Source organism: Podarcis gaigeae (genome assembly GCF_964106915.1).
Source record: "Podarcis gaigeae genome assembly, chromosome: 16".
NCBI classification, from domain to species: domain Eukaryota; kingdom Metazoa; phylum Chordata; class Lepidosauria; order Squamata; family Lacertidae; genus Podarcis; species Podarcis gaigeae.
The window spans coordinates 23,217,287-23,228,221 of record NC_139693.1 but is presented as its reverse complement, the minus strand read 5'-3'; positions in this window follow the sequence as shown (position 1 = coordinate 23,228,221).

Here is a 10,935-nt window from a genome sequence, read left to right as displayed (position 1 = left end):
CAGGATTAAGTGTAGACCCTTTGAAACCAGAGTTAATTAAGTTCAATTCAACAGTTTTCAGTATGCCCACACTTATTTACATTTTTATATTAATTTTTGGCAGAAAATTGGTTACTCAGATGCTCCATGGTGTTGAAATCTTGGGCTCCGACTAAAACTCCATTAAAGTTTTGGAATTGGCATAATTTCTCCCCACCCCCGGAAACAATACTCTGCCACCAGGAATATTGGCAGCTCTTCCATGCTGGGAACCAGGGAATCAGCCAGAGGGCCTTCTCGGTGGCAGCACCCGACTGCCTTGTGGAACGCTCTCCCACCAGATGTCAAACAGATAAATAACTTTATGACTTTTAGAAGGAACCTGAAGGCAGCCCTGTACAGGGATTTTTTTTTTTTAATGGTTGGTGTTTTATTGTGCTTTAATATTTTGTACAGTTCTACCTGGAACTGGGTGATATCCAACTCCAAGGAGCTCAAGGTGGCATACATTTTTCTTTTCTTTCTAATAATTTTTTAATTATATCTTTGAATTGTTGAAAGAAAGAACTTACCAGAAGAGAAAACAAGTTGCATATAACAACATTATTGAAATGGTACAGTTGCAATGGAATCCTATGTAAATAAGCAGATACTTCTATATGTTTGGCAGTGAGGATGTATATATATAAACAGTTTACCGGTCTGCTAACCAAATGGTGGTTCAAATGATAACACTGTCTCCTGTGTTTTTTCAATATGTGTGTCTTAATACAAAAGAAGAGTAATATTGAAGAGCAGGAAACCTTGCTGACTATGGCTTATACTGAATTTTAGCATAAGCTGTAGGAACCATCTGACCTTGTGCCTCTTAGTTTGTAAATGAGATTAAATCAAACCATGTTGTGGGGGGTGGGGCGGAAACCTGACTTTTTTAAAACTAAAGCCACTATAATTTGTGGGAAATTTCTCAAGTACGACCATCTGCTAGACCTTGGAGCACCAATAATACAAATTGCAGTATCTAAAATAAAGGTTCTCCAAATTTTTGATACATTTGCCCTTGCTGTCATGGATACATGGTTTTTCCTCTCCCCATTTTATCCTCAGAATAACCCTGTGAGGTTGATTAGGCTGAGAGACAGTGGCTGGTCCAAGGTCACCCAGTGAGTTTCATTGTGGCCATGTGGGGATTTGAACCCTGGTGTCCCAGGTCCTAGTCCAACACTATAATTGAGAGGGAGTGTACACTGCCTTGAGCTCCCAAACTTAAATTTTCAGAGTTGAATTCTATGCAGGTTTACTCAGAAGTAACCCCCTGCTGTGTTCAGTGTAGTTTGCACCCCAGTCAGTTTGTTTAGGATTGCAACCTAAAACTGTTTTGAAAGTTATTCTCTCACAGCAGGAAAAGGACCAGGGGAACTCTCATTCTGTGGAGTGAAGGCCCTGAGAATGCTCAAGGCCTTCAGCAGTCGACAATTCTCAATATTTCTTTATGGCAGGATCAGGCAGTTTGCAGCCTATGGGCCACATGTGGCCCATGGCCTAATTTAATGGGGGTGTCGAGGAGAAGGAAGAGTGAGGGGATAGGGGGTGGCAGAGAGAGAGAGAGAGAGAGAGAGAGAGAGAGAGAGAGAGAGAGAGAGAGAGAGAAAGAAAGGGTATTAGAAAGAGAGTGGGTGCTGGCTGAGACAGATAAGAAGAACCTGTTGGATCAGGCCAATAGCCCAACTAGTCTAGAATCCAGTTCTCACAGTAGCCAACCAGATGCCTGTGTGAAACCCACAAGCAAAATTTCAGCACAAAAGCATTCATCCATGCCCCAGAAGTTATGAAGAGAAGCTTTAAGAATAATAATGGCAAAGGTGTGTCACCACTGGGCTCATGTTCCAATGCAACGCATCAGAAATAAAACATAAAAAAGGAATGACACCTTGCCATATAAAAGGGTAGGGAACTGACCTGATTCTCAGAGAACAAGATCAAAGGCACTAAGCACGTCACAATCAATAATCTTTACATAGGGAAATATTCTGCACCTCTTGGGTATCTCTCCCACTGTTTGAGGAAATTACCCCAGACAGTGTGCACTTGAGACTGAATATGTGTTTGCTAGTTAACTCTAATTGCACACTAATCCCACCATGAGCTCTTGTTTTGTCACTCAACATGACAAACCAGATAAAAAAGCAGGGTTGCAGAAAATACAATGTTTCCATGACAGGCAGGGTGATTGCAGGCCCAATACACCATCTAGGCTTGTGATGGACAGAGGGCTTTTTGGAGAGCCTCAGAACCAGAAATGTGGCTTGAAATATTTAATTCTCTCTCTCTCTCTCTTGTCCCCTTTTGATGGAATCAAGGGCAAATAAGACCATATAGGACTTGCCTATTTTTCTGGGCTTTTATAGTTTTTCATTTTTACATTTATATCCCACCTTTCCTACAAGGAGCTCAAGATGACATACAGGATTTTCCTCCCACCTTCCCAATTTTATCCGCACAACAACCCCTGTGAGGTAGGGACCAGTCCAAGGTCATCCAGTGAGCTTCAACATGGCTGAGTGGGGATTTGAACCCTGGTCTCCCAGGTCATAGTCCAACACTAACTACTACGTATTGGTGTGTTGTTATTGTACGAATAACCCTTGCCAGCGTCAGGGCCAGAGCTAGGTCAAGACATTTTGCTGCCTGATGGCACCCTCCCCAGGGCACATAAGAAGCCAATTGGATTGACAGCTGTATCTTACTCTAACCCTGGTGAACGAACAGTATCTTCTACTGCTATTGGCAGCAGGCTGGTGTAGTGAGTACAGGGGCACTGCTGTGGCCACTCCTTGCACATCAGCAGCTGTTGCCTAAGACAGCTGCCTCACTCTGCCTCATTGTAAGGCTCAGGTCTGTCTTGAAATGTATACGTATATTATAGATAGTGGCACGCATGGTTCTCCCTCTCCCCCTTTTAATCCTCAAAACAACCTTGCAAGGTATGTTAGGTTAAGAAGCAGTGACCGCCCTAAGGGTCATGCACTGAGTTTCATGGTCAAGTAGGACTTTCAACCACGGCTTTTCAGGTCCTAGTTCCAAATTCAAACCACTATACAATGCTGCCTTACTTTTATGTTTCCTCTGATAAGTACTTCTGCCTCCTTGTCCCATTTGTGTCTACTGCCCGGTGACCCCTGTACTTGTCTCCAGTGACTTCTTAGCCCTGACGTTCCTGCATTCTCTAAATCCTGCTATCTCATCTACTCCTAGTCTCCCACTTTGGAAAGTTTAGGCAGTAAACTCTTGGGAGCTGCCTTTCCTCTCTCTTTATCACACTCCATAGAGGAAGGGATAGGGAACCGTGACCTTCCAGATGTTGTTGGGCTGCAATTCCCATCCTCTCTGTCCACTGGTCATATTGGCTGGGGCTGATGGGATCAGACCTAGGACTTTCTGAATGTAAGATGCTCTGCTACTGAACTATGGCTCTTCCTCAATGTTGACACTCAACATTCCCTGGATAGTGAGCATGCTCAGTTTTCTTTGGCTTGTTTTCAGGAGGGGGTTGCTCCTTAGGTTTCTGGAGTTTTAAAATATGTTTGTTGTACGCCTGCCAATCTCAGTGTTTCCCTCACTCACACATGCCGACACTTTCCTCTGATTTCTCTGTGACCCCATTTTAGCTCCAGCCCCATTGGCACTCATCACTTGAGCTTGCTATTAGAGGGAGTAAACGTGTTAATACACTAGAGGAGACAGACTGTATTATTCCCGTTTGTAATTCACCATTATTCAGTATCTACTTATTAACATGCCAGCCTCTCTCCTCTCCGGAAGGAGACTGCAGTGGGTAGAGTTTGTTTGCCTTGTACTTCAAGGGGCTTGGAAAGCTGTTTAGAATGCTGTAGACTTAATGCTCTCTTTTTTGCATCTTCTAAATGATTTATTTTTAAAGAAACCATGGATGACTTATGTTTAATTTCCTTTGGCATCCTATACCCAGGGCTGCTGTTGTTATTTGTTTATCTAAAGCTGTAAGTTGCCTAATACAGGGCAGTCTTTAGGAAACTTACAATCAGGTTTTATTAACAACACTTGCCATTGACGAAGCTTATCATATCTGAGGTTGAGTAAATTATGCAAAAAATTACAAATATGGGGAAGGTTGTAAAGTCAGAGCCAGTTTTTGATAGCTGAAACCTGAGTCTTGGCATTACATTTTCCCTTTCTTTTTTATATAACTACAGTAAATTAAAATGTGCTTTATAGGTACAATAATGCAGAAATGTTGTAGGACTATATGCAATTTTTTAATGGTATTGTTTTGAACTGGGTTGTTTCTGAAACTTGTTGACAACAATATGCAGGCCAAAGGCTAGGATCTAAAGAATGACAAAAATTTGGACATAACAGTATTTTTTGAGGCTCTTTATTCCTATGAATAGCAGACCACAACATGTACCTGCTATAGTGCAGACTTCCCCAATCTGATGACCTCCTGATATTTCAGACTACAATTCCCATCACTTATAAATAACTGAGGAGGAATTGGCACCCTGATATCCTTTGTCCACATTCAGTATTCCTTCATTCATCTTACCATGCTGACTCAATGTGGCAGACACAGAGCTCGTCCAACCATCTGCCTGCTTTCTTTCTTACAACCAGTCCAGGGAGTAGCACTGTCAGTTTCCTCCTTCTTAGGGCTCATCCAGACTTCCTTTTCCACCACGCTATCCATCCGGGGAGTCTTTAGCATATGCACCACCAGGGTGCAAAGATCCATCCAGCACCCCCAAGTCTCACAAGCGTCGCCATTGTGAATGACAAGTGCTGCGGCTGGTGCCGCGTGTCTTTGGTAAATGAGCGCACAAAGTCAAAAGTTCTTTAGTGAAACAGTACGTATACATTTTGGTAATACCTAGGTATATATGTATTTTGTTTCTCTAGCTTGATCAAAATTATTTATATTTCATTACAGGTAGATAGTTAAGAGAATTCGGCGCCCAGGTGCCCTGCACTCCTTGCACCCCCAGGTAAAGACGGCCCTGGTATCCATGTCTGGGTCTGGATTTTAAGCTCTATGTCCAAACAGGTGTTTTCTTGTCCCAACGCTTTCCTTGGGGAAACCTCTGTGTAACTGCTGAAAACGTGATTGCCGTTTGCTCTAATTCAGTAGTAAAATGCAGATTTCCCCAGGGAAAGTGCCAGGCCAAAAAACCCTGCTTGCACACAGAGCTTTAAAGCCTGGACCTATGCCTAGAAACGCAGCATAAAAAGAAGTCTGGATGAGCCCTTAGTATTTCCCTCGAGGAACTATAGTTCTTCATCGGCACTATGCATTTAAAGCAGTATCATACCACTTTCAACAGGCACAGCTTCCCCCAATGAATCCTGGGAACTGCAGTCTGTTAAAGGCAGTCTGTTAGAACAGAGTTGTTCTGCCTGGCCTTTGGCTTGGAGTCAATTTGATTCCCTCCCCCTCTTTCTTTTTCCTTTCTCCTCCTGTGATGAGGCTGCATTTTAATTGTTTTAATGTTGTTTTAATATTGTATTTTAATCTTGTTTTTAAGTTGTATTCATTCAACTCATTTTTATTGTTGGTTGTTAGCTGCCCTGAGCCCGGCCTTGGCTGGGGAGGGCGGGGTATAAATAATAATAAATTATTATTATTATTATTATTATTATTATTATTATTATTATTATTATTTATTATTAAGGTGCTGAGAGGTGTTAAGAAACCCTTATGCCCTGCACAGAGCTTCAGTAACAGAGTTCCCTGGGAAGAAGGATTGATAATTAAACCGCTCTGAGAACTGTAGCTCCATGAAGAGAACAGGTGACTGCTAACATAGGTGCTGACTCCTAGGGGCTGAAGCACTTTGGGGGGGCCCAATGGGTTTTTAAAGGAGAGCAAGGGCTGCAGCCTTCAGTTGAACACTGAGGGACAAAATAGGCATGATTTCATTCACACACTTGGCTTTAAAAAAAGTAAATAGCAGTCATGGAGGTGGTGGGGGTAATCTGAACCATGACGTTTGGGGAAGTAAGGGCTGCATCACCCTTCCCCTCAACACCACTGTGGTCCTGATCTGAATTACGTGGAAGCAGGGTCCCCTCTTGCTATTTGTATTGGAAGAAACTCTCCCATTTGTACTGATGGAAGCTCTCCTCCCATTACAAATAGCTGGCATGAACTGCCCCCACCCAATATTTTTATTGAGACCATGTAAGGATAAAGGGCTAAAGCCCCTTCTATGCCACAGTCCTCCTGATGCAGTTCCAGGCTTCCTCTATGCATTTTCTTCCTTCCTTTGTTAATAGCTGTACAAGGGCTAAAGCAGGGTTAGTGAATCTGTGGCCCTCCAGATGTTGTATTACAGCTCTGGTCTTCCCAGGCCATTGACCATGCTGGTTGAAGCTGATGGGAGTTGTAGTCCAACAACATCTGGAGGGCCACAAATTTCCCCATCCGTGGGCTAAAGATACACACACAAACATCACACAGCTAAACTGGTCCTGAAAAATAGCTCACAAGGACCTCATATTTTGGCAGGAGCAAAATCTGGACGAGATCCTAATGCTTTCTAAACAAAGGAACTGTAGGAAATGGAGTTTGACTTACATAAGAAGAAGACCCATCTCAGGGGCTGATTTGCTGCTTGGAAGCTGTTGAGTGCTGAATGCACAACTATTTAATGGTCCAGAGTGTCCTATCCAGTCAAAGCCTGGGATGAGTGCCTTGACATTGCCTGGAGGTTTGACAGATATATGTCGCTAATTGTCTTGGCTCTGTTTGAGGACCAAGAGAACCCTTTTTGGCTCAGCCAGTGATAAGGCACAAGGCAGCATTCTCCCTTTCAAATAATGCAGCATGCAGGAAAAGATGCCAGAGTCTTCCCAGGAGATAGACGGTTTGAGGTTGGCTTTTAATTTATTTGTTCATGTCTCATGCAAACTACAAAAAATTGAGACTGAGAGAGAGAAAAAAAAGTTTTCCGAAGTTTCTGGGTTCTTTCAATGTCAGACAAGTTCCCAGCTGACAACCTCACCATTTACAATCTTAAAAACTGCTTTTCTGTATGTTTAGAAAGATTCTCTGTTCAAAGTTCTTTTCCACCAGCTCCTGCTACTCTCAGCTGCGGCCAAATGAACTTCCTTCTTGCATGGAAAGAAGGCTACTGTTGATTCTTCACACTTTTATTTATTTTTTTCCAGCAGAATACAAAAGGGCACTTGCAGACTGAAGGTTGTGATGGTGGGTTGTTGTGGTGTTGCTGTTTGTATTTTCTTCTCACAAGTAGGTCAGAGAACCCGAAGCACAGGAATAAGTAATGTTAGAAATCTAGGATATAAATTAGAGGTGGCGAACCTCAGGTCAATGCAACTCCCCCCAGCCCGCCATGGTCCTCACTGGCTCTGCTCTATACAACCTCTGTTAGTTTTACCTGGCTGGAATGTGACCTTGATGGATTAATATGTCAATTTCGGTTTTCCTACGTTTCTCCCTTTTCCAGTCTTATTATCAGTTTCTCACAATTCCACACCAGTTTGTTTGTCCTAATGATCACCATCCTTAAAATTCACCAGCACCGTAGTATGAATATCTCCTTACAGTTTGTGCTTTCGCCTAATATACACATTCGTGGAAAGTAATTTCCCCTAAAATAAAGTGTTTTGAAATGTTATTTTTACTAAAATATACATTTTTATGCATACTTTACCTCAGCTTGTGCGTTTTTGTAGACCTCACTGCAAAATTCATAGTACAGATTTGTGAGGAATGGCTGTGTTTCCATTTCAGTATTGTTTCAGAAAGTGCAAATTAGGTAGGTTCACCTTTTGATGCAAACTGAATTGAACTTATCCCCCATCCCTACTTTGTGTTCCCTCTGTGGGTTTTACCTAGCCTGAATGTGTCCCTGAACTGAAATAATAACTCCTGCTTGCTTGCTTGGATGAAGGATGGAGAGCTGTGAGTGCCTGGCCACACCCACCAATGATATGGCAGCTGCTGTCACTGTATTCTTTTAAGCGCCTGGTAAAAACATTTTTGTTTAGGCAAGCCTGTCCGGACTTGTATAATGTTGGCATGTGTTTTAATCTGGTTTTTAGCTGATTGCTGATTTTAATTATTTGTTGAGGTTTTGAAATAGTCATTTTTTAACTTTTTCTAACTAATAATTTTATTGCTTTATTCTTTCTGTAAACTGCTCGGAGGTGTTTTCTTTTAACAGTCAAGCTATATGTACATTCTAAGAAATCAAATATGAAGTATAAGGCCCCTAGAAGGTTGCTTATGAGGGAATGTGTACCTTGGGTTAAATGTTCCCTACACCTGACTTATCTTGTCCTATATTCCCAGATGCATCTGGGAAACCTATAAACAGGGCATGAGAACAATTACTCTCGGTCATTCATGATCCTAAGACATACTGTCTCTGACCCTGGAACTCCTTAGATGTGTAGCAGTGGTGGATCTTGTCACTTCCCTGTGTACGTTGCATGTTTTGCAATCCTCGAGTCACCTTGCGCAAACAGGATTCGGCTCATGCTTTCCTTCCTGTTGCTTTTCTCTTTTAAGCCACTCCTTTTTGAATATTGTTCACCCTGTCAAAACAGATTATTTCATTATTCTGTTAGTTTTACTGTTTGTTTTATGGTACTTCTCTGAACCAATGTTCCAAAAACAAACTTGTGCTTATAGGAACATAGGAAGCTGCCTTATACTAGGCGATTGATCCATCTAAGCCAGTACTGCCAAACACTGACAGGCAGCAGCTATCATGGGATTCAAATGGGAGTGTTTCCCAGGCCTTTCTGGAGACACCAGGTATCAAATCTGGGGTGTTTTGCATGCAGAGCAAATATTGAGTGCCAGCCATTCTTCAAGAAGCTGATAAATATGGCTTGATCTTCATTTTCCAGCACTTGTGAAAGACATCCAAAGCCTAGGACATATTCTGCTGTACAGATTACAGTGAAGGTGGCATTTCCTGCTTCTTTTCAGATGGAACTTCCAAGGACAGTGCCCCTTTTTAAAAAGAGAAGGACTTGGGAACATGTGCAAAGAATAGCAGCCATTGTCTGTGATCTACCACTGACACAGATTCTTCCTTGTCGTATTCTGCGGTTCTAGAATTGGAGTGGAACCAGTTTACGGAACTGCTCTAGTCTGAATCAGCCATCTAAATCTAACTTTTGCAAGTTTTTCTGGCATCTTGGAATGCCTTTGACACATTCATCTTTGTTTCTTCCAGCAAGGTAGGACAAAGGATTTCGTTACAATTCTGTGTTGGTGATAAAATCTCTTTGCTCAAGGAATGTACTCCTTTGATTGCAGGAAGTGAGGTTTCTCAGGTTTAAAGGTCTGGAGAACTGAAATGTCATTTTGTTAGGGTGGCCCAACTGCATTTTTTTTTAATCAAGTATTTAAATATCAGTTTTGTTTTCTTACATGTATGGCATTAGAACCAATTGTATGATCTGATTCTCATTTCCCCCTCTGATAGGACCCCAACTTACATTACTGAAAATAAAATCCTGGGAATGCAATCATCTGTGTCTGATGTATGAAGGCCAATATAATTATAATATTTACAGCCACTTCTAGTCGTTATTCTTCATTATATGCAAATTAAGATACATTTGGAATGCAAAGTCTGACTGCGGACCTGTTCAGGGTATGCCCTCCCAACATCTTGCCGGCACTCCTCACCCAACTGTATCTTTCACTTGAAACAATTGTCACACTTTGCCTAATTGTAGGGCTGGTCCTGCACAAGTGCATATGTCACTGGCTTTTATTTTCCCTCATCTTTAATTACCCAGCGCATTCTGAAGTGCTATCATTCATGCAGGGGAGGAGAAATAAAGCCCAAAGTTGGTGATCACCAGCAAAGGTCCATTCTCTGTACCTGTTGCAGCAATACATTTGGTCCTGACTATTTTATAGCCATTTCCCTTTAAACAAAAACAGATCGTAAAGATACTTGCGAAAGTTCTGGATTTTCAGCACTGCTGCGTATTTCCCCTAATCCCCCCACCACACTTCTGTTTTTGATAGTTAGGAAGTGAAATCGATAATGCTCCAACAAGGTATTCCCCAGACTTTTATTCCAATAACTATTGTAGCACAAAAATGGGAACCGCCATACAGTGTGCCATACCTCTCTGGTGCAACTAGAAATTCCCCCTGGTCTTTAATCCAAGGCAACTGTGTTGACTTGGGTTCCTCTTTACCCAATTTCTGCCCTCTGTTAGAAAATACAGTAAGAGTTATGCCCTTCCTTTTGTTCCAGCTTTTCAGTTTCAAGTGAGAATATCGTAAGGCCTTGAGGAAAATGTTCTAACCTTTACAAATACATCTTCAAAGAAAAACCTCACTCAACAAATAGTAATTTTTTTCCAGGTTGTGAAATAACTGACACTTCATATTTGTTGTGTGTGCAGGTTTAATTTTATTTTTTCCTTTATTCTTGTATGTCATCAAATTATGCTTTGAATTATGTTTTAACTGTTTGATATGTCTTAACAGTTTTTAATTCTGAATTTTAAATGGCTGGTAACGCCGTCCTTGCTGGTGAAGGGCGGGCAACAAATTTAGTAATAATGCTAATAATATATTAAAAAGAAAACTTTTATTGAATATATGAGAAATAACTATACAGCGGAAAATGCTGGCAGCATTAAGATAAATTCAACAGTGTAAATAAGTTATGATGGATATATTAATGGAATACTGAATGGTATAGTTTCTGTAAAATATGCAGGGATTTATGATATGTAAAATGAACCATGGAAAGATAAGAAGGGAACTCACTGATATCTTAAGGATGTAAGAATGAGTACTTCAAATTGCAAAACAGAAAATTATTTATATATATATATATATATATATATATATATATATATATATATATATATAATTTATATATAAATTAATAATAATACACACACATGTTCTTAAAG